This window comes from Eleutherodactylus coqui, chromosome 7 (assembly GCF_035609145.1).
Source record: "Eleutherodactylus coqui strain aEleCoq1 chromosome 7, aEleCoq1.hap1, whole genome shotgun sequence".
NCBI classification, from domain to species: Eukaryota; Metazoa; Chordata; class Amphibia; order Anura; family Eleutherodactylidae; genus Eleutherodactylus; species Eleutherodactylus coqui.
The window spans coordinates 56,245,285-56,270,949 of NC_089843.1; the positions used below are offsets into that span (position 1 = coordinate 56,245,285).

The 25,665-nt window shown below is 43.2% G+C and overlaps 1 protein-coding gene across 1 annotated transcript in view; it reads left to right on the forward strand.

Moving 5' to 3' along the window:
• Positions 1-755: 755 nt before the first annotated feature.
• SH3BP2 (SH3 domain binding protein 2) overlaps positions 756-25,665 on the forward strand; it is an 86,726-nt gene continuing 61,816 nt past the window's right edge. Inside the window, exon 1 of the mRNA XM_066573048.1 lies at positions 756-906. The gene's annotated coding sequence lies outside the window, so the exon portion shown is untranslated. The remainder of the gene's footprint in view (positions 907-25,665) is intronic.

Genomic DNA, 25,665 nt, shown 5'->3' on the forward strand with positions numbered 1-25,665 from the left:
CTTTCCCGAAAGTTCCAGTCGATAGGGGTTCCACCTAGCACTTAGAGCACCCAAACCTTCATATATGCAACTAAAATTTTACATGTGCACACAAATCTTTGCCTGTGCTTTTGCATCAAAGCATGCAGCCCCCTTACATACCTTCCACAGCAATTCTGCTATATATATATATATATATATATATATATATATATACATTTTATCAAACCAAGACAAAGTATGTTTTCGAGCTTTTAGATCGCAGAAGCCCCTTCATCAGGTACATTAACAAAATTTTTCACCTAAAGAGTGGTTTGGCAATGTACAGTATTTTTTGCATTACTGTATACAGTGTCTGTGAGGAAGTGGGGTGGGTTAGAGGTTTAAACATGTGAAACCCTTTTCGAGACTCAGACTGTAAACCCATCACCATGCATGGCCTCCATAATGTAACAGTACTAGTCAAGGCGATAAGTTTTAATTTACATTAACTCGCACCATGACTGAAACTAAAGACAAGCAATGCAGAGACGTACTCTCACTTGTAAGGGGAAGAGCCGAGCAGCACAGAGAAGAAAGGAACAAAAGGCAGGAAGGAAACATGGGTGGAAAGTGCAGCTGATAATAATACTGTAAGCCATTGACAGGTTGCTCATGGTACGACAGGAGGAGGCAAGCACATACAGGTAGATACCGGGAATAGGTGGCTACATGGACACTGTGGCTGGGAGGATCAGGAAGGGAGGGATGGCACAGGCTGCTAGAAGGAGGCGCTAGAACTGAACCCTGCACTTTCTTGTCAGCCTGGCTATGAGTGTTTGTTTCCTGCTGCCCTAGTCTGAAAGATGTGGACGGAGGCGACAGACTGAGGGAGGACCCTGGAGCTACTCGCTGAGTCCTGACATCACCATCGCATCTCCTGAACAGGTACTGCACTCAGGTGGGAGATGGAGGGGGGATATGCACCTGCAGGACCACCCTATTATCTAGGTTGGCCATAAGGGTCGCAATCTTTAACGTTACTCAATGGAGGTAATGATTGGCGTAAATTCGCAGTACGTACTATAAATAATTGGGTCATATAGATTTAGTTAGAAGGAGATTGAATAATTAAAGCATCCATGCTGGCACTCCATTCAGCTCTATAGGACTGCCGAAGAGAAACAGAGAGTGGCAGCGTGCAAGCGTTTAATTCATCGCGCAGGGTTCATAATGCATGCATTTAATTTATGTTCTGAATGCAGTCGAACCAGTAGGCTTTCCTACAGTTGCAAAATTACTCCGCTTTGCTATATATGATATTCTCAGTTCTGCTACAGATTCTATAAAGAACAGGTACTGCAAGAACAGGAGTATGTGTTGTACTACTAGAGTTTGGAAACGGGAGGTGAGGGCTATGGCATAGTATACGGTACTAGATATTGCATCGTATGTAGGATAAGTTAGACATACTGTAGTATTGGTGTTGTATTTCATGCTGACAGTAAGTATGGGTTAATACATGCATGCATTCCTCATGCACCGATGTGATTTTATTCTTACTTTGGGCTTATTCGCATGGGTGTAATTCTTGCCCGTGTGCTTTTTCTGTGTGCAGCATACAACATACAGATCGATAATAGCTAATTTACTATTCACATACTTCAATTTTCATACAGACCATCAGTCCGTGTAAAAAAAAAAACAAGTGTGTTAAATACCTGTCTGTTTTCACAGCCCATGCAATGTTAAAGGTTTTCTGAAAAGTGGATAGCACAGGCACAGCGTTCTTGTGCTATCCGATTTTTCTTGTTTCGATTTTGCGGATGGCACATGGGCTCACACCGTTAGTGTGTTCATATAATTCCTCCCTCCCACCTCTCTGTCTATAGCATAATTTTCATTGGCAGCAGGAAAGATTTTCAGGTTCCAATCTCTAATATGGAGTAATGTATGGGGGTGGCCCCCGTGCAGGGTTATATGAGGGATGAAGCAGCCGTTGTGGTAAATAACAGTATTTATTTGGCAGTTGAATTAGTGGTACGGTCACTTTAACCTGGATCAGCAATGCAGGTACTTTAATTTGGTACACAGTTTCAGAACATTGTAACAGTTTTGAATACCTCTCTCAATACAATCAGTAACAATCGACAATACAGACTCTGGAATCTCTGCAACACTGTCACCTTTCCAGTTTTTGCAGAATCTAGTACAGTCTTTTTACTACACAGCAACCTCTTCGTACCAACACAGTCTCTTCTTGTATATCAGTACTATCTTTGGTACTTGCGACACACTCTCAGCTTCATTGCTCTTGCAGAATTCAACACAGTAGCTTATTATTTACTAACTCTTAATACTTGCAATCTCTATATACTGGTAGTTTCTTTATATTGTCAGTCTCTTGAAAGGGGGTTGTACCAGAATTGCTAAACTATTCGTCCTACTAATGCACATTTCCCGCCCATCCTAGTAGCTAGTGATGCATACTAAAAACACGGCAACCATGACTGGGATTGGGACCAATAACACAATGTCCACATAGGCCATAACAGAGACCATCAGACTCTCCTAACTGTACGGTCATGCACAACCATCATCTTCTCTTATATAGTAACCATCAGTCATCTTCATATTTTCCCAATACTGGTCAGGATCTATCTCACCCACTTGCATGATACACATTTACAATACCCCATACCTCTGTAGTTATGCAATAAACAGTATAGTATTCCCTATGCTAAGCCTGTATTCTGTTACTAAACATTACATCAGTGCCAGCCTTAGATTAGATGACACACTGTGCAGAATTATTTACCCCTCCCCATCATAAAAAAACAATATATATTGCACTGATAGCCAGTCCATCTGTATTCTGCTTGTGAAGAGCAGTAAAATAGCAGCATACCCACACTACAACAGTTCATTGAATAAGTACTGTACCAGAACCAAGATCAGTACATTAATTCAGCACCAGAACCAAGCTCATAACATATACATTGTATCAAAACTAAGCTCATAACATAAATACAGCTCCAGAACCAACAACAGTACATAGATGCAATACCCGAACCAAGCTCATCACATAAATACAAAAATTTTGTAGCAGAAGTAGGCAATTGCTTTGTGGATGCCTGATGGTTTGACAGCGTCACTTCAGGACATCAGAGGGAAGGAGACAGAGTCAGAAGGAAGATGATTCATGTAGCTCCACAAGATGCTGCTGCATAGAGGAAGAAGATCATCTGGCCAGACGGACCTAAGGGAGGCGAATGCCCTCAGCTTACACCAGCCTGGTGCCTCCTATATAAGCTAGTTGCCAATGCACTGCGCCACCATCATTTTACTCCATGGGTTAACTTTTCTCATCCTCCTTACAAATTTCTAAGAGGAGGTAACCTCTAAGATTGTTCGGAGGACCTATACACTTCCGCATGAAAAAAAATGCTGATGGGTCTTCTATAAAGGGTATACCCAATGCTGCTGGCGTTCTTCTCTTCTACTAGAAGTACACACCTAACGGTGGTAGTTAGAGCTGGAAAGTTGGGTCCTACAGCCAACAAGGCACTGTGCAATGTCCAAAGCCTCTCCTGCTAAGCTCTTAGGCAGGAAAGACTTAGGCAGCCTAGTTGTACTTGATGGATATAAGTCTTATTGTACTAACTATTGTGCGATATACGAGTAGTACCAATGTCTCACCTATGTAAATAACCACATAGAGGGAACAGCATCCATGATGCACAGCAAAGGGGTAACAAATATTCCTGCACTCCAGTGCAAAATCTATAACAGAACCCTCAACTAAGTCTAAGGGCTCAGTCACACAGGCGCTGATCGGCCCATGTCACAGGATAGGAAAACGGCCGCACTGCAGGTGCGGACGAATCTCCGCACCTGCTGGAAAAAGAACATATGGCTGGCAATGGAGCGGGTGCGTCCGTTTTACCGTCCTGAAACACGGGCAGATCGGCGCCCGTGTGACTGAGCCCTAAGGTCATTTATAATACTGGTCCCCTCCTATGGCCAGGACCGAGGTACAACCACAATCTCTGCTCTTGCTATAGTTATGTCTTTCTCACGCTCCTTAAGGTCTTCTTTCACACTTACATGCTATTTATGGTGCAAGGTAGGAGAAATTTCCCTCCACTGTAGGAAGTGCTGAGACAGGTAAAGGAATTTTTTCCCCCCTAAAATTAGAAAAATTGGCTTCTACCTCATTGGGTTTTTTTTGCCTTCTTCTGGATCAACACTAGGGAGTAATAGGCTGAACTAGAAGGACATATGACTTTTTTTTCAGTGTTACAAACTATTTCGATCATTCTTATACAATGTGTTGAAAAGAAACTTATTGTATCAATGTGAAAAAACTGAACATACAAGTCAGTACTAGCAGCGGCTGCCATACTGACTGTATATAATGCAGAGCCTCGTATACGGTGCAGCGCTCAAAGGGGAAGCCCTGAGCTCTATTTATAGACTTTGCTTTGCAGTACCTTCTTTTCTGTTGAAAGCAATATTTCGCCAAGGGACTAACCACACTGTCTTGTGTTGCATCTGTTTCACGTACGGACTTCCGAAATGTATCCTGGCCTGATAGCGGGTCTCTGAACCTGAATTCGGAGCATCATATGCACATATAAAGCTCCAAGTTCAGGTCCAGAGACCCATAGTTAGGCTGGGACATACTTCAGAAGTCCATACGTGAAACGGATGAAACACAAGACAGTGTGGTTAGTCCCTTAGAGTCCTCAGAGGGTATCTGTATTAAGACATTTGGAGTCCTTGTGTCCAATGTGTCCTTAGGTCTTTATGGCACCTTCTCTTTTGGTTTTGTCCTGGGTTCTTTGGTTTCTCTTGCAACCATGTTGTGCTCCATAGCAATTTTTGTCTTATCTGGCTAAGTGTATGCTATACATGATACTGTGCTATGACCAATGGTCTAAGACCATGCCATGACCTTAAAGGTGCCACCTTAAGCATGGTTCTTGCCTCATCACCCATATGCAGATGCCAGCCATTTATCTCCTGTGTACATCAGGTATACGAACAGTAATCCACATGGGACTACCAAAACTCTGAGGCCCTGTGTAGTGACTTACTCTGCATATGTACATCAGGTATACTAAACAATAATATATATATAGGGTGTATCACTGCACAGGGACTTAAGAATGTTGGTAGACCCATGTGGATTACTGTCAGTATGCCTGATGTACCGTATATCAGAGTTAAGGGTGTTTTACACACATTATATATGCAAGGTGTAGTCAAAATGACTGATCCAGCACTATATCTCTGTATTTGTGTCCTATACTAAAATAACAGTAGCATACTTGAATAGGAAGCCATGGATGTGCTTCATGATGGTATGGTGTATGGGCCTCTATGGGCACCAGAATATGGATTTCAAGTTTGTGTTGTGGCCTCTGTAAGAGATAAAGAGATTTTGCATTTGGGTTTTACTCTCTATATCCTGTGGGACCGCTGCTATGACTGAAGTAAGAAAATTTAGGTTCTGGTACTACAGCCTATGCAAAAGCGTACTTGAAGGAGGCCAAACACAGATCAGTAGTTGAATCTCCTGGAGACGGCCATGAATGACTTCCTGGATGATCGGCCCCTATCATAGCAGAAGGAAGCTACTTCATGTACGCTTTTCTTACTTCGGTCATAGTAGTGGTCCCATAGAGACATGGAAAGCATGTAGTCTGATTAGATGAACAGTCTTGCCACTTGAGGCCCTAAATTGGTTCCCCCCTTGGCCTATAAAAGGCTCTCAGAAGCTCCTTGTGTGTAGTGACCTCTTCTTCCGCTTGTGTAGAGCTTGTTGACCACTAGACGTCTCTACGACGCAGAGAAGAGATTTCACCCAGTTAATAGAGTTTGAGAGGGGGAGCATTATTGGATTGCGAAAAGCTGGTTGGTTGTATCAATGAATTGCCGCCACCTGAGCCATTCTGACCAGACTATTAGGAGGTGTTGGGACCAGTGGATGGGTGAGGGGACACAAGGCGACCGGGCTCAGGACGCCCACGACAGACTACCAGTAGTGAAGATTGTCCAACAAGCACAAACAGCTCCAACTGTTTTGTTGTCCCCCATCCAGATACACAGACATCTGTGTCTCTCGTAATGATTTCCAGGCGCTTGGCTGGAGGACATTTGATCTCATAGCACCAATTACATGTACTATCTTTGACACCCATCCACTGTCGCCTCTGTTTGCACTGGTTTTGTGAACAATGAAACTGGACTGCTACAAAATGGAACCGGGTAATCTTCAGCAGTGAATCGAGGTTTATTTGGCACTAACGATGGGCGTGTTTGTGTCTGGATGCCTCGGGGTGAGTGCCTCAATCATGCATTGGTTGTGGAGTAGCACACTGCCCCCTGCTGCTGTGATGATCTGGGGGGGGGCATCACATACGACAGTTGATCCCTAAGTAGTGGTAAGAGGGGCAATGGCAACTCAGCGATATGTTCAGGACATCCTGCAGCCACATGTGTTCCTTTCATGGCGGCTTCCAAGAGGCATTACCCAGCAAGATAATGCTCGGCCGCTCACACAAGGGGGTCACAGGGATGTCTCCACAACATTGTCATACTGGCCAGGTCATCAGATTTATTGCTAATAGAACATGTATGGGACCATCTGAGACGCCACCTTTGACAGCCTATGGGTTTGTATGTTCTAGAGTCTCAGTTACACCAAATGTGGAGCAATATGCCGCAAGATACCATACAGAGCCTGTATGTCTCCATGCCCACTCATATCCCATCTTGTATCCAAGCTAGAGGCAGCCCAAGAGGGTACTAGAGCCAATCATGCTTGCCCATATCACATCTTGTATCCAAGTTATAGGCAGCTCAACAGGGTACTAAAGCCTCCATGCCCGACCATATCACATCTTGTATCCAAGCTATAGGCAGCCCAACAGCGTACTAAAGTCTCCATGCCCACCCGTATCACATCCAAGCTAGAGGCAGCTCAACAGGATACTAGAGCCTCTATGCCTGCCCGTATCACATCTTATATCCAAGCTAGAGGCAGCTCAACAGGATACTAGAGCCTCTATGCCTGCCCGTATCACATCTTGTATCCAAGCTAGAGACGATACAACAGGGTACTAGAACCTTCATGACTGCCCGTATCACATCTTGTATCCAAGCTAGAGGTGGTACAACAGGGTACTAGAGCCTCCATGCCTGCTCGTATGACATCTTGTATCCAAGCTAGAGGCGGTACAACAGGGTACTAGAACCTCCATGCCACCCGTATCACATCTTGCCTTCATTCGAGGGTTCAGTTTTCCACAATAAATTATCTTTCTGCTCTGATATTGTAATCCCTTATGATTTATATCAAATTTACAATCAAGCTGAGAAAGTTGAATTCCATTCCGACAACTCCTTCTATGAGTGGGGGGGGGGGGAGTTTTTACAATGTATGTATATTTGTTACATTGTTATACTCTGTTAAAGGGAGTCAGTCAGTAATATTGACTTCTGAAAACTGCAGACAGCTCTAGATTTGTTCCCAGGAGTTTCAAATCATGCCTGAGATCTGAGATGTGTCTAAGCATTAAACACCCTTGCGACATAATGTTTTTTACCATGATACAAAATTTGGATTAAGAGTTTAATTAAGGGGCTTAAGAGTTTCTGGTTAATAAGGAAGAAAGCACGTTGCACGATGTTACTTCCTAATATATAATGATCTCAGAGACCACAACTACTGGGTTAGTCTGTATATGACTCATCCATATAGCCACTCTATGGACAAGATGAGCATATACTGTAGATATCTAGATTAGCCTTATGTACAAGATATATATAAGGAAATGTTCGCCAGCTGCAATCTTGGTCCTTTAGTTCAGCATATAGGGATTGCCTGGGACTAGAAAAAGCAAAAACCTTTCTTCATTTGTTACTCTGGTGTACTGACACTGCCATTGAAATGACTGGAGCAGCAGTGCAAGTGTGCGACCCCAGCTGCTTACACTTCAGAATGTGTCAGACCCCCAGTCCCAGTATCGACTGCGGTCTAGAAAATGGCCTATATGATGCAATAATCCCTTTAACACCCACCCACAACAGTCAATAATCCAGCTGTTAACTCTTTAGATGCTGCCGTGAATTCTGATAGAGGTACTTTAAATGCTCCGATTGGAGTTCGGGGGTCCTGAATGACCCCTCCAAAATAAGATCTGAAAGTTCCCAGAGCTGCCATTGCAAAATTACCTATTAAGCCATGCTTGTGGAGTGGCTTTATTGCCTGTTGATACTATAGTATTACATCATACTGCAGGAGCAAACAAACTACCGCAAGTTGTTGTCCTCTATGGGGACTAAACAAATGGTGTAAAACTAAGTTTTAAAAAGTTTTAGTAATTATTTTTTAAAAAGTTTAAACCCCCTTTTCTCATATTTATAATTTTAAAAATCTAAATAAAAAAACCTAAAACATATCTGGTATCCCTGCGTCCATGAGGCCACTCACGCACATGCGCTTTTTACCGTGGCCTTTGGAAAGCCACGGTAATCGCGGTACAACGCTCCTTTTGATTTCAATGAAGCCTCGCAGACCTGCGCTCGAACGCAGCGTTTTCTAATGCCCAGATTTTCAAGCACATTTTTGCGCTTTTTAACACATCTCATCACAATAATGGGGTGCATTAAAAAGCGCTGTCAAACGCAGTAACCTGTATTCGAAAACGACAATTTAAATTGTGGCAAAACAACGCCGTGTGTGAGAGTGATCTGAGAGTCCAATCTATCAAAGTAATGTATTATTTACAGCGGTTGGTTCAGGCGACAATTATCTAAAGGGTATGCCCACCTTTAGGCCTCCTTCCCACGAGCGTGATGGGCTCCGCCGCGTAATATTACGCAGTGAAGCCCGTCACGGCGCACCCCAGAGCCCCTATACTTACCTGCGGGAGATAGCATGAAAACGCTTCCCCGCCCACCGCCGTCGCGTCGTGTGCCACGCCCACTGCGTCACGTGACGCGGCCGGCAGTGTCACGTGACGCGCCGGCCGCGTCAAATGACGCTGCGGCGATAGGTGGGGAAGTGTTTTTTCACGCTATCTCCCGCTAGTTACAGCGGGAGATAGCGTGAACGGACGGCTTCCATTGACTGCAATGGAAGCCGTCAGCGCGTACAGCCCGTCCTCACCCGCAGCAAATAGAGCATGCTGCGGGTGAGGACGGGAGAAATCGCGGTGCGTAATTCCGCGGTGGAATTACGCATCGTGAGCATTGTGCTATTAGGTTCAATAGAACCTAATAGCAGGGGGCCACGCAGCGGATTTTTGCCGCGAATTTACGCGGCGTAAATCCGTTCGTGGGAAGAAGGCCTTAGAATCTCTAATACAGCAGTCATTTCTATGATGCCTTTCTTCCCAGCGCCATGGAAATCAATGACTAATATGAAAAAGCTCAACAGGGAATGTGTTGCATTACTGTGCATTAGCTGAAAACTGATGAGGATCCCATGATATGGACTCCAGCATCTTCTGACATGTCAGTCAATGACTAAACCAGGAATAGCACCTTAGAAGAACTGAGCATGACTAGTACTGTGTCTACATTATGTCCCAGAGATAGCAGATGTAGCAAAGCTGAGCTTTGACAACTCTTCATTAGCCAAGTTGACTTTTTTGGGACATTCCTTGATAATTATAAACTATATTACTCATAATTGTTTGGTGCACTTTTTGGGGAATCGCTCTAGCTGCAGTATCAGGTGTAACTATAGTCGTTGATGAGTGGATAGACTTTGGCAATGGACATTTAATGTGTTATATGATACACATAGCTTGAAACAGGAAACGTTTTGCTTTACAATGACTCCATTGTCCTGGGAGCCAATCAGTTATACTCATTACAGTTATTCAGGCTCTATGTATTTACCTAAGTGTTGAAATTCCTGTTCTGGAAGTCGCTACTGTCCTGGTTTCTTGGCTCTGATTCAAGGAGTATTCCAAGAATAGTGGGGGGTTTTTATTTGTTTTTTATATATACCCAGCAGCCCTCCAGGGCCCAAGAGTATATGTTCTTTCATTATTTTTCCATTGTCTACTGTTTACAAGAAAACAGCTCAGAAAACCCCTTTTGCAGGTGCATTTACACAGGTAAGTGCAATATCCGTGCAAGAAACTTGGACCAATATTACATTTGCAAACTTGCAATTTATTTTATGCAAGTGATTTTTTTTCTTGCATGTTATTCCAATAGTTAAAACAGAGAATCAAATCATCCTCAAATATAACTCACAAAAACATGCAAGCACGATGCACATTTTTTTCCCTCCCATAGGAAAGAATAGACAATTCTGGAATAGAATCACCCCAAAAATAAGGCACGCTGCAATCTTTGCCCCCCCCCCCCCCCCAATGGGTTCTATTTCTATTTCTATGTGAGTTTTGTGCATCTCGCAATACACAAAACTTGCTCTGGAAAAAAAAATCACCCTTGTAAATGCCCCCTTAGGCCACGTTCACACAAGCATATGTGTATTTGCATGGGCGCAGCGTTTTTGCGGAACGGACGTTGCTTTTTTGCTTGAGCAGCTGCATAATTTACTGAACTGTTTGTGCTCGCAAATTGTGCACAAGTGCGCGCAAAAAATGTGCACTGATGCTCCCAGTCATAATTAACCTACGGTAGTTCTTTTTCTTGCACAATTAGGGCGCCCACCCACTGGCGTTTGCGTTTTCCGCGTTTTCGCCGCGTTTACCGCGATTTTTCCGCGCGTTTTTCGCGGCGTTTTCGCGGCTTTTCCATAAATTTCCATTGACTTTCATGGGTGCATTAGGAGAAAAATAAGGACACATATGCAACTGACAGTTCCTATGTTAAAAACGCAAACGCAACGCAAAAAAAACGCCAGTGGACAGGAACACATGTTATCTCTATGCCTGTGCAGGAAAAACGCAAAACGCAGGTAAAAAAACGCCAGTGGGTGGGCGCCCTTACACAGCATTTCACTCATTTCTTAGCGTATTGCTTGAGCATTGTAACTGACTTTTGTAGGGACATTTGGTGCGGAAATGCATAGGAAAAGTAGAGTATGCTGAATGTTTTTTGATGTGCCTGTAATGAGCAGGGAAAATACGTATTTGTGAACAAACCCATTGAAACCAATGGTTTCTATTCACTGCGCATTCTGCACGCTAATACGGTCTTGATTCAGGCTGGATTCACACAGGTGATTTTCACACGAGTGCCATCCATTGATATTGAAATATCGTCCCGAGTCTCTCAGAACAAGTCATGGTCTTCTGTGTGAATCCACCCTGAGGCTCCAGGACAACATTTGGCCTTACCGTAGTAAGATCATAGGTTACAATCATTGTCATCCCCCCATAGGAAATAAATGGGGGGGCAGTAACAAAAACATCAGTTTGCACAAAATGGGATTCAGCCAAAGTTAAATTAGTAGTAGTAAGCTTAAAAGATAGTGAAAGTTTTCAATAAACTTTCTGGGTAGTGGAATGTGGAGTGTCCTATATAATTATTGACTGGTCTTACGTAACAATCCTGATGAAGTGGCCTGGAGGCAACAATTACTGGATGGTAATTACAGGGAACGGATGAAGGTTATGTTGTAGCTCAGAGATATGTTAGGGAAATCCTAATCTACAATGAGGTCATTAAAGGAGTCAGCAACATTGAACTATTTCAGATCCGGCTTGTGGGCCATTGAATGTCTATTGGTAATTGATGGCGGCTCGCTTCTGAGGGTGCGTTCGCATGTAGCTAAAAAATGTGCTACTAACCCACAGCAAAATTTAGACAGTTTGGTGCAGATTTTAGTGCAGATTTGCCGCTGGCTTTTTGAGCTGCAGAAAATCAGTTATTAGTGAACGCACCTTTAAGCAGGTTTGCTTGTTCTGAGAATACGACATTAATGTGTGATTGGTGTGTATGGACTCCAAGTACCCCCAAAATCAGCAAAGGGGCTCCACTGCAGTATAGACAGTAATGCTCCCACTCAATGTTAAAGGGGTTGTACCAAGATCACAAGTTATCTCCCTTCCACAGGATAAGGGATAACGTGCTGATCGGTGGGGGTCTCACCGGTGAGACCCCTACTGATCTCGAGAACAGGGGTCTTATGTCCCTCTCTGCCTGTCATTGTGGGGTCGCTTCTCCCACCACAGTGACATCAGGATGAATGGAGTTCTTGGCTGAACATGTAGAGTCGGCACTATGATCATTTCAATGGGGCTGATGGAAATACTGAACACTTGCCTATCGGCGGTCACACTGAAAGTGAATGGAAAGTCAGCGTTCTTGTGCAACCAGTGCTCGATTCAGTCTATTCCTTACTGTGGGGGATACAGTAAGAAGGACACAGGAACCCCATTCCCGGTATCGGTTAGGGTCTCAATGGTGAGACCTGCACTGATAAACAAGTTACGCATCTTTTATCCTGTAGATAGGGGATAATGTATGATCCTGGTACAACCCCTTTAATAACAAAGTCTGCGTTCAATAAACTTATAAGTCCCCCTAGTGGTGATGGCAGATAGATCAATTAAAGGAGTTTTATTGCCAAGTGCATCGCACTCCCTCCTTCTCATAGAAGTGGAAGGTGGTCACCAGGGGTGGGCTGGGCAAAAATCCACTTCAAATTCCAATTCAAAATCCACACCATGGGTTGACGGATCCACAGCAGACTACACCTCCTTCAACTGAAAGGGTGAAATGTGCTGCTTATCAGCGTCAAAATCTGATTTTAATGGGGAATTAGATACAGATTTTGACATGGCTTTTCCACTGCCAAAAATCCGTGAACTCACTTAATGGGCTGTTACTCTGTGCGCTTGCCCCCCCATGCTAAAATTTGACAAGCAGCACCTGGTGGTCACATACTCGCACCACAGCTCCAACCACATGGGGAACTTGGGATGCACAAGTATCGGGATTACTGAGGGTGCCAGCATTCAGACAGTTATTCCCTACACTGTGGATGTGGATAAATGTCATTAGTCGTAGAACTTCTTTAACTGTATAGCAGGGCTAGAAATAAATGGGAGGACATGCAGGGACTTGTGGTACTGCCATGAATCAATAACCTCCGGTTATGCTTCTAAAATGCATATGAGAAAAAGCCTTGTGTGTAGGAACAACCGAAGGAGGGATGAAGAGGCATGAAGTGAGATGTTGACTTTTACGGTGATTTCCTGAATTGTAGAGAACTTCCTAATTTTAGACTTTTAGCAGCTACTATGGTAGCTATGGTCTACCTTATTAGGAAAACAGATTCCAGTTGAATACATTGAATAGCTGCTAACATAGCTTTTATTAAAGAGGTTAGAAAAAACATTTGCAAATCAACTAATAGTTAATAGAAGCTAACTACCCCACTAAGGACTCTGACCAAGTATCCAGGCCAGAAGAAGCTACAGGGTCTCTCACTCTGGAGGACCGGGCATGTTCTTACATTACATTGACAGCTCACTGATTTCTATGAGAAATGTGTAGTACTTAATTTCACCTGTGAGGGTGCTGCAGGGATATTGAACACTTTCTGCCAGGTTCCTCCACATGTTACAGCTGAACGCTTGAGAGTCCAACAGGATGACTTTTTATGGATCAGCTTATTGTCCGAAGACCCTTCTAATAAATGGGCACTCTCAAAAGAGGATAATCCTTTTAGTAGGCTCATGGGTTTGTCATGAAAATTACCCTCAATTATAGTTTTCACATTTCACCCCATTTCCGTTCTTGAACATTACAATAGACTTGAATATTCTCTTGCAGGAAAACTAATTGGTTTGGGGTAACATTGAGTGGGCTGTTAAGTTATCTTATGTATGTGCACCTAGTGTAATGTTGTTCTTAGTCAGGTATGAGCTCCTCTGGTTACTTTTGATTATAAACATTGCTATAGGATAATATTACCTGTATAGGGGAGATGCTAATTGGCCACTGGACTGCATGTGGAGACATCTGGGTCACCTATGTAGTGGCCCGGTACAACAGGGCCCCTCCATAACTGTATGCATGCATTCGTCAATGTCAGTGTCTTCTGTGTTGCATGAATGATGTGTATTGCATAGCTGCAGCATTGAAAGGGTTAAGTGTCTGGTATGTGAGCTGACTGGAAAATGTATCTGTTTGTTTTGTCATGTGCCCTTGTGTGATATATGTGATTGCAAGGTGTGCAGGGGTTTGTATTGTTCTGGGCTTGCACGAGAGAGGAGAAGAGTTCTGCAAGAGGGCCACGCAGGCACCTTCAGCCTGTGCGGCCCAGAATGGAAGAGACAGAAAGGAGTCTACTGTCTGCCCTTGGACTGCCATACCTAGGAGATATGGAAGGACTCTTCCCATGCTAGGAGTGAGAGAGAGTGAGCGTAGCCGGTTTTATCAAATGTGAGTGTTGACTGGTAGAGTAGTGGAGAGAAGAGAACGTGTTGTCAGGATCAGGACCTACAGATAACAAGACCGTGGTTTGTCCTGTTCACCTGTGAGTCCTCCCTGTCTCACCACTTTGATGTTTTACACTGTTTTCCTGCTGGTGTGCATTTCCAAGTTGTAGTCAAGTTACTTCAAGTAAAGGAGGTCGCGTGAGGGTGAGTTTACTCCGCCATCCAGGAATACCCCTGCTGCCCTCGGCCAATGGACGTATCACCATTTACCCTCCAGGTGGGAGATGGTAAAGCCACCGTCACAAGGCCCAAACTCTACCCCGCTGTCTCCTAAGTCGTGTCCCGCTCCTCGGACGCTGCACCTACGACATAAAAAGATGTGCCTGAGGTCTTCTTATCTTGGTGTGCTTAAGAATAAGGGTGTTCTGATGGATAGTGCAAAAGGCCCGCGGATACTTCTGGAAGGAACAGGACTCCACCTTCTGCGTGCCACCTCGCTGCCACTAGTACTCACCGTATGAATCTGCTACAAGGAGGGTTATCGTGAGTGGACTGTTCAATTCATAAATATACAGTGAAGTAATGGTTCTATGTGAAATCCGCTTTCAAACGAAGATGTGTGTCATATCATATTCAGGACTTTATTATTCCAGTTTGCAATGATTACGGACATGAGTTGTATCGAATAAATCGCTCTGAACAGCACATGTTGGACTGCAATGATATTTTGGCACAAGCTCTTGTCTCTGACTATGCAGGGTTGCACTTGGGCGCACCATCAAGCCTATGGCCCCCTAGCTAAGCACCAGGTTCAAGTCCCAGAACCATCACATTGGGAGGCAGGGAAGATCCCATTATCCTTGGCTGTGCCTGTCCGGGGCACTGCAGAAAGAAGGCAGGCCAACATTAAGCCCTTATCTAGTGAACCTAAGGGGACATCATCTACTGTACCATTCAGGCACCCCCTCTTCAGTTTTCATGGAGGTGCCCCACTCTCCCCAACATAGGCTACATGTATCAGACACTCCACACGTGACTCCTGGTAGACCACTGCTACAGCCTGCCTGCTACATCAGGTTCTGAGCAGCGGCTGTCACGACCCGTCTAGGAATGCGGATACGCAACAACTCACTGCATGTGAACGTTCAGAGATTACAGTCACTGGGGCAGGTTTACTATTGAAAATATACCAGTAACTGTCTTACATAGTTTGCACCACATTTATCGTGTGTTTTAAGACACTTGGAGAATTTTTACGAGTTGTTGGCATAAACTAATAGGGGTGTAATGTTAAACTCGAAGGTATAACTATGACAGATTTATAATTCAGCAGAATAAGGGCGCCCACCCACTGGCGTTTGCGTTGTTAGTGCGTGAAAAACGCAGCGATTTCGCATCTACGCGTTTGCGTTTTTCGCTGCGTTTTTTTTACGCAAAACGCGGAGAATGTCTCATCCTAAAACGTTGCATAGCGTTTCTATACCAACACACCCTACAGCACCTGTGAAGAATGCCCGCCCTTCCACAGTCTTCAGTAATGTTGTCTGCAAAAACGCCACGCGGCGCGTGCGAATTGCGTTGCGTTGCGTTTTTTCCGGGAGCATTGAAAACCATGGGAGAAGTTAGATTAAAAAAAGGAGCCAGAGTGTAAGGACAGCTGCGATGCGATTTTGCGGGGCGGGGCGATTTTAAAAACGCCAGTGGACATGAGCACACTTTATCTCTATGCCTGTGCAGGAAAAACGCAAAACGCAAGACGCAGGTAAAAAAACGCCAGTGGGTGCTCGCCCTTACTGTGATAATTCTGGAGAATTTGAAGACTTTATGACCTGCCTAAGCACTTAGATAAGAAACAATGGGCAGATCTACTAATACTTAGTGCAAATTTAGACTAGTTTGCACCGTCTGCATATTGGACAGTATTAGTAAATGTGTGATTTGCTTCGTATGTAGGTTCCTAACCAGGTCATTACAACCTCTGCCCCTCTGTACAGGCAAACTGCAGGGGCAGCTTGCTAGAATCTTTATCTTCAACCCCCAAGCTGTGGAAGCCACATAGTTGAGAATTTGGGGTGCATCCGTCGCCTCCACTCTAGGCAAAAGCTTGGTTTTCAGTTTTTCTCCAAAGGTTACTTTAAAACTGTTTTTAAAGAAAACTCATCTTTAGGATAAGTCATCATTATCAGTTCAGTGGGCGATTGACTCCAGGCACTCCTGTTGATCAGTTCTTTGAAGGGGTTGCGTGACTATTGCTGTGGCCTCTTCTTTGTATGCCAGGCACTGCACCATACATTGCATAGTGCCTGGCATTGCAGTTCAATCCCATCACTTGAATGGGGCAGAAAGGCCATGTGACAGGTGGCCATAATGTCACCAGCCAATGAAAAGGCCGCAGTGCTCCTTTTCTGCAGTGCCCCCTTAAAACAACTGTGACTGGCAGGGGATCTGGGAGTCAGAACGCCACTAATCTGATATTGCTGACCTATCTTTAAGATAGCTCATCAATATTTGGGTCTCAGAAAACCCCTTTAACATAAAAAAAAAGAATAAAAACACTAGAAATAAGAAAAATCTTTAAAAAAATGTTTCAATGATTTGCAAATCTTGTAATACGGGACCATTCTATAGCATTTCAGGTTTCATTGACTCCTATACAGGATCTACTGCTCTAAGATTCACAGTGAATGTGCAATATATATATGTGACAAACTAGATGCAAATACATGTAAATTGCAACATGCAAATTTCTGTCATAAAATTCGCTTTCAGATCTAGATAATCTTACTTCTTGCCACTGGTTGGTAGGTCGGGGTTGTAAATATCGATTTAAAAAAGGAATTGGATTTTGCTGGGGGTTTTTTTTCTTAAGGGTTCGAAAGATTGAATGAGGAAGAGGTGACGAATTATGTTATATATTACCAGGGAGTTTCAGCAAAACTAGTGCAATTCTGATTTATAGAACTCTTCCCCATTAACAGTTTTTTTTAAGTGATGAAAGTTACTGTGATAAACCGGGAACCATAAAATCTGCCTGTGCGTTGCGCCAACATGATGGCGCTATTCCACAGATCTCTAATGCTACCCCTTTGAACTGCGCATGCACGTTCTTTTTAATTGCCAGCAGCAAAGGATAGAGACCATGCTGCGCCTGCAGAAGAGGATCTGTAAGCACCAGGAGACATGGAGTGTAGGCATTATTACATATATGTGACCCACCGAAGATTAGCACAGAAGTTACCTTTGGCAGCTGCATTTATATGCAAAGGGAAAACATGAAGGAGAAGAAGTGAGTTATTATCTTTGAAACTTTTTGACTTTTTCCCCAGATATAGAGTTCTTTTTGTTCAGTGTCTGTATTTAGTATTGCAAATGAACCCCACGGGAAAACTAGACACCACCCAAAGATAAAACCATGTATTTGATGTGCAGCGGAGACCTAGGTCGGTAAGGCCCACCATAGTACCAACAGATCTTCCAGTGGGCTCAGACTTCGACAGAAAGTTAGACCGAAAGAGCTATCAAAATACAAGCACATTTGGAGCTACTCACTTGCCACTAGGATCATTTCTTTTGATTAATGATAAGATGTCCGGTATTGATTATGAAAACTACAAAGATTCCATTGGAACTGAAGAGTGGACACGCACAGGTACATGTTCTGTAGAGATGGAGGTTGGAACCAAAAATCACTTCCTCTGGTGGTTGCCAAAAGGCACTGACCCTGAAGGAAATTGTAAGTGAGTCAATCCTTACAGGTTTTAGGCCATAGTGAGTAACCAGGACCCCATGCAAGGATGGCACAAAAAAATGAAACAGACACAGCAATATGGGTGTTTACTCATTCTGAAGCAATAGTTGTGATGGTCAACAGGCTTAGTGGTTACATTTCTTTACAGAGACAAATAGAATGGTAGTTATTGTTTTCATTAACATAGACTCTATTCGTCTACTCCTACCAGTCTGTAACTGCAGTAATAAGTCTACTGCTCAGTTTATTGCTCCCACTCTGGTGCAGTTTTATCACATTGCACAGTCTTTCGGCATCATGGATGTGTTAGGTGATTTTCTACTTAGCAGAACGCCATTTTACCTATTGTCTTCAGATCGTTTCATGGCACACCAGCAGGTCTCAATAGACTCCCTACACGTGTACCCAAGACAGCAAACTGGCTGATTAACACAACTCAGGTCACACATACAAGGCATCTTGTGTAGGTCATCCATCGACTCTCTTGGTAGTGGTCCTTGACTTACCAGTTCTGATGCTTTATGATCTCTCACCAGTCACAATTTTGAGTGCCATGTCTCACATTGTACCCAATTCTTCCACAGTCACAAAGCTCTTTTCGTAGCCCCAGTTTACCCTGTGTAGGGTGGTGCCGCACTATTCGGTGAGCTACTTGTCCATGGGGTAGTACATCTTAATGAAAAGTATAACTCTCAACCTTTCACTCTCACTACTCGTGAGCAACCTATTTATATAAAATGCCCATAGTGACGGGGCTGTGCAGTACAATATTAGTGTGTCCGCACATGTGAGGATTAGCTATAGGAAATAAGATGGGCTAAGGGTGTAAACAAAATATAATATTAGATACAGGGAATAAGAGTAAATACATAAGAGGTTTTTTTAGTTATTCAGTGGCCATATCACTTAAATGAAGAATGAACTGCCCCTTATTTACAAAAATAGAAACCCCATTGACCAAATATTCATAACGCCAACTATGTTAAAATATACACCTCACTATATTCTGAAGGGTTAGAAATCCATCAAACTGCAGTGAGAGTCATTATTCACAAATGTCTTGTAACAGTGTAAAGCATATAATATCCCTGAAGAGCCCCCCAAAGAACTCCAGACCCTCAGCTAAGCTCAGTGTCCATGATCCAACAATAACAAAAGAGAGTGCAAAAATAAGATTCATGGGAGTATAGCCAAAGGGAACCACTGACATCAAACAGTGACATCTCACATTTCCAAATAAAAAAAATGGACCTAACTTAAAAGTCAAAGATCTGACATGAATATAATAGAGCTGCTCAAAACAATCACAAAAATATCTGAGCCCCCTACAGTCAGATGGCTAGTGTAGCGAATTCAGGCACTAAGGTGGAGCCTCAGGTGTAATAGCTGCAGGTCTAGAGGGTAATCAGGGATGAGCCAGGAGTCAGCAATGGGAAGTCTCAGTTTGCATTACAAATGAATGAGGCAGGTAACATAATCAGATGGAAAAGCCAGGAGTCAGCAATGGGAGGTCTCAGTTTGCAGTACAGATGGATGAGGCGGGTAACGTAGTCAGATGGAAAGCCAGAAGTCGGTATCAGGAGGTCTTGTAACAATAGCAGAGGAGCAGGCAGAAGTGGAGCCTGATTAATCAATGCTGGGGAGCAGAAAAATCATGCATTGAGAGAGTGGCAGGGCCAGGCTTTTATAGGAAGTGCAATCAAGGAACAGGGAGGGGCCAATTAAGAACCAGAAGCAGGAGCTAGGGACAAGAACAAGGTTATATGGGGGAGCTTGTCTAGCAAGCTGGATAGCTTACTGGGGAGAGACACTTACTGGAGGTCGTGGGTTTGAGCTCTGACAGTTAAGGTTGTTGAATTCCTTCTTATGTCCATCAATGTACATATTGTACCCTATTGCACACATTTGGTGGACATCTAGAGATAGTTATACTTCTGCTTAAGTTCAGCGATCCACTAATTTTGCATTGAAGGAGAATAGTATGATCTTCATGCAGCCTGTCAAGTACATGTCATATCCATGCAGATGGGGACAGAACATTAATTGTGGCCAATACACTTATACTTATGTTAAAAGAAGGGCACCATATTGGGAACTAGGTTTGTCCTTTGTTTGCTATTTAATAGTGGGAGTAACACTTCTCTCAACTATCTACCATGCCACTACATTAGGCAGTGGATGGATGGTAGCGTACAGAAGAGCTTGGACCCCTTTTTGTCTCAGCCCTTATAGAAGTACTACTCCTATTGCTCTGATGGCAGCCCTGGAGCTTCTGTGGGGGGACCTGAAATGGTCAGTTGTTACAGGAAAACCTACTCATGGAAGGGGATAAGTACATTGTTCTACCCCGGACAGTGAGGCATAATTGGTTATTTCTACATTTCCTTTGGCCTATAAATCACCAGAGGAGATTTTCCTTAAGGAGCGCAGATCCCTTTTTTTCCTTTTGTTTACCTTATACATACCCTGTGCACGGATCCTTGCGAGGATTCGGCTTATAGTATCTGCTGGCTCTCCTGGTCTCTAGCCTGACGGGATACAAAGGATCTCTGGAGGAGGATTTATTGAAAGCTAACATGGATATGGGGTGTTAGTAGGTCCCTGCATAGGGCCTACTTAACACCGGGTAAGTGTATATCTTACTCTCTTTTTTGGCCTGAGAGCCTTGATTGATTGAACCCTTCTGTGAGCGCTGTCCTTACATAGTTTTTTGTTTATATTTTGATGCTATGCACAAACCTCTCTTGAAAGTAGGTAAAAGGGAAATATTTTACCTCTACTCCCTTAATAGAAGGCTGCAGCTTTTTTAACATACAAGAGGTTGGTCTGATAAGAATCTAAATATTCTAGACTACTGTTTCTGGTTTCAAGTACTACATAATATGATGTTTATATGTTGCAATGTTGGGACGGCTGTGCAAGCTATGCAAACTTTCTCTTTTTTCATATTTCTCTAAAGTGTCTTAAAGGGGTATTCCAGAGACTTAAAATTGCTTCACAACCCCTCTGTCCTACCTGGTTGCTGCTGATCACGACATGTGACTGCTGCAGCCAATCACTGGCCACAGCAGAGGCCTTCTATAGCCAATGATTGGCTAAAACAGTCACATGTCCAAATTAGCAGCAACCAGAAAGGGCAGAGTGGTTGTGTAGAGATTTTAAGTTGTGGGCAAATCCTTTTAACCCTTTCATGACTAAGGGTCATTGATGCGTTGTGTCCTGATCGTATTCTGCAGTTCTGGTATACTGATATTAAAAAATCATAACATTTTTCATTTTTCAGGTGACACTTCTACGTGAGGGCTTGTATTTTTTGTGGGAAAAGTTGTATTTTTCAATTGTACGATTTAATGTACCATATAATGTATTAAAAGACTTTCCAAGTGGAGCGACGGGGGAAAACCCCACAATTGCACCATTTGCGGGGTATTTTCACGGCATTCATGGTGCAATAAAAATGACACGTTGTCGTTCTATTGTCAGTATGAGTACAGCGATACCACAATTATATTGTTTAACGCTTTCTGTCGCCATCATTTAACCCCCATAAGTCAATGTGATTGCATAAATATGCAGTGACTATACATGATACATGTGTATTCATGCATGAAAACAATAGACCTGCTTGTAGGTTTTTTGCATGCGTGAAAAATGCTGTTAATATGCTTGCAAAAAAGTGCAAGCGGGGCCGGATACTCGGAGAATACGCAGTGTTTCGGTCCGTGAAAGCGCTGCATATTCAGAGGCCGAAAACGTCATACGCCTGTGTGAATGAACCCTAATAGAGACAAAGTAAGTTCTTATATATTATAGACAGTAAGAGCTTCTGGAAGCTGTAAATCACTTCCCAGGGTGAGGACAGCAGCTTCTCCAGAGTCTTGTACATTACGGGAGTGTACCAGAAACATTATAGGGGGCGCCTTCACCTGGTGTCCGCTCATCCTGGAACAGGAAAAAGCAGTACAGGACATGTAGTAACACCACTCTACTGTAGAGAGGCGCTACTAGACAGCCAATCACTGTATGCCCTTTAGTAATACAGGCATTTGCCAGTGAGATGCCCATGCCAATTGGCTGGATTTTCCAGCAACGTTTATATGCCGCAGATCTGGATTGTCTGTGACCTTGTATGTTGCATCTGGTTTCACATTACGTTCTAGGAAAGACCATGTATGTTAACAATACTGTATCCCAAGGCCGTTGTAACTTGAGGGCTCACATACGCTTATTGGGTATCACCATAATTGTAACAACCTACTCTATAGGTGTATTACATTTAGAATTACTAGTGAATGATGTAAAAAACATAAATGGGAAAAAAATCATTTCATTGGAAAATTGTACTAAAAGAGAGGACAATTGAAACACAAAGCTGGATATAAGCAGGTCGGCCTAAAATGTGAGTCAAGAGGGGTATCATCACTCCTTAAGGAGAGCGCCTAGAAGGTGAGTGAGGAGACTTATAAGACCACCCATGCTCCTCTGGGAAATATATGCAAATTGTCCTAAAATGTAAAACGTTCTAACACCGATAAGCAAAAAAATGATTTTAGGTCCTTAAAGGGGTGGTGTGAAGATTTAAACTTATATCCGATAGACAAAATAGTGGATACGTGTCTGATCCAACCAGTGGAACCCCCTGATGACGAGAACAGGCGTGCCCCCATATGGATGGAGGTTGCGGTTACACGCTGCCACTCTATTCATCTTTTTGAGACTGTCGGAGATCTCTGACCTCTGTACTCAACATTTTTTCTTCAGAAAGTATATTAGAACATTATATCAGGATTATTGGAGGTTACTATGGAGCAGCCACTACAATCACAAACAATCATTTACATACCTAGAGATAGCTGACATTTTATTTGCATGTACTGCATTGTTCATGTCATGTTCAGGGCAGACTGAGAGTCTAGAAAAATGTCTGCCTACAAGATAACGGTTGAACGCCGCAATCTCTAGGTCTGATAAGCTACTGAAATATTTACATGTATGTGTATTCATGCAATAAGTAGCTATATTTCATATGCATTTATATGTACTGACCTGTTAAAGCAGTTTTTCAACATTAGAAACAAGGATCTCTGTTTTTTCTTTTCAATTTCAGAAAGAGCGCCACTTTGTCAGTAGGCTGTGTCTGGTATTGCAGCTTTCTTCAATTCATTTGATTGGTATGCTCTGTACTACCAAATTCAGCCCATAGCTAGGAGTCACAATCCTTCAGATCCTTATTTTCTAGTCCTGGACAACCCCTTTAAATTGAGAATGATGCATGTGACAAATGCAGACAATGAGTTCAATGAAAGCCATTATAGATGTTACAATTAGTGCTAAAGTGTTTGTGCCAAGATGGCATCCAATGTTCATATGCTCTATTAAGGTATATGAATAGTTTAGGAGTGTGGTTCCCTTTTCAGGAGCCCCTCTGTGACCCAGAATGGAGAGCCACTCATAAGAGAAACTCTGGTCGATCTTCTATTACTGCATTCATGTAAATGGACACCCTGTAATACATTTCCTCTGCAGCAGCCACATACTATCAGGCTGCTGGTGGCTTCCCTTAACAAAATCAGTGTTTGGCAGGGTGCAAAGAGTGGAACTTCACCCAGAGCCCTGTATTCCCAAAGGGGTTGTGCATCTTGGCACAACCCCATGAACAATCCAAAATATTCTTGTTGATGGCTTAAAAAAAGACTACTTGACCTAGTCCTGTTTTCACCACTGCTATTTTTAATCCAGTGTATCAGTGTAGTTAAAAGTTTATCCCACTTCTAGCTATTTTGCTGCAGGAAGCAGACAGCTCTGTACATTGTGCAGTGGCCAGGGTTGGTATTGCATTCATTTCAATAGGACGCAGCCTGCAGTACCAACCTGGGCCACTGTGCAGTGTACAAAGCTGTCTGCTTCCTGTAGCAAAACAGCTGAAAGTGGGAAAACCCCTTTAAGAGCTATCAGTCTGGAGTCCAGGGCAGTATAGAGATTAGTGCCATACAGAAGTTAGTATAATGTCTTCTAACCTTTTTATGAATGGCGACCAAGAAACATTACCGGAACAATAGCATTAATTATAGGAAATGAGAACATGATTGGGGAGTAGGAGAAACCTTAAAACCACTGGCATGTGTCAGAGGAAAGTTTAATGGCAGGAAAAAAAAAGTGATTTCGAAGAAGCAGGGCTCTTATTTATAAAAACAATGTCACCGTAGTTTCACTCTCTAATGTAGGTTAAAAAAGCTGCATGGCAGGAAGTTGTTTACATCCCTTAACAGGACTAACAATGCCACTGTATTAAAGGGACATTACCATTACAAAGTATTGCAGTTTTCATATTAGCCACTAGAGGTCAGTAGAGAGAATCCTGATGAAAACCCTTTCCAGGTGTTGTACAAACTGAATGTTATCAGTTCATCATGGTTAGGTTGGCTGTACATGAACATAATGTGGGATCGGCAACATTGAAGCCTATGGTAGATTGGTACAGCGTATTTTGCACACAAAACCAGTGCATGGAATATGCTGTAACAACGCTGTCATGTAGAGGAGCTCTTACTATGTGGAAATTTATAATGGCAGGATGGCAGCTGTTATAGTGCTTTTCAGCTTATAAAGTGGCACTATCAAATATATAGAGGTGGGAGGTATGATCAATTTGGTCAGTGGTTCTTGGTATGGTATAGCATATAAGATACATACACGTACAAATAGATGCACTTAAGATACAGTGTCATAATTATAAAGTGAATATACAAGGGGAGTCAGGGATCACTGGGTTGGAGCCTCAGTGGCTGCAGGTGTGGAGAGTAATCAGGACCTCCTGTGCTCCAGTCAGCAGCTCTACCTGTTGAGCTGTCCAACCTTCCAGACTGTTCCTTTGCTGGACCCTAGCCTGGTTCCCGTATCCCTGATCCAGTTCCCTGTCTTGGCTCTGCCCTGTTCTTCTCCCCCCTAAGCAAACTATAAAAGCCTGGCCCTGGTCCTTACTCCTTGCATAATTATTGTGCTCCACAAGCCTTGATCAAGCTCCACTTCTGCCTGCTCCTCTGCTATCAAACTGAGAACTCCTGATACCGACTTCTGGCTTCCTTTCTGACACTGCTATCAGCCTCTTCCATTTGTACAGCGACATGAGACCTCCTGATACCAACCTCTGGCTTTCTTTCTGACAACGCTACCCTGCCTCCTCCATTTGTATGGCGACACAAGACCTTCTGATACTGACTTCCTTTCTGACTATGCTACCCGCCTCCCCCATTTGTATTCAGACGAGACCTCCCATTGCTGACTCCTGGCTCTTCCCTGATTACTCTCCAGACCTGCGGCCACTACACCTGAGGCTCCAACCCAGTGCTTGAAACTGCTACACCTGGAATATTTTCCTAATGAAAAAGATACAAGTAGGAAACTTTGTAGAACATGATAGTAGACGGATGGGGAAAAACCTTTTGGCACTGTGGTTCATGCCGGTGAATCCTTGAACTGTCAGGAAACTAATTCAGAAGTTCAGGGAAACTGGTAGTGAGGAGACACAAATTAGATATTAGAAAAAACTTTCTGACTGTGAGGTTGATCAATGAGTGG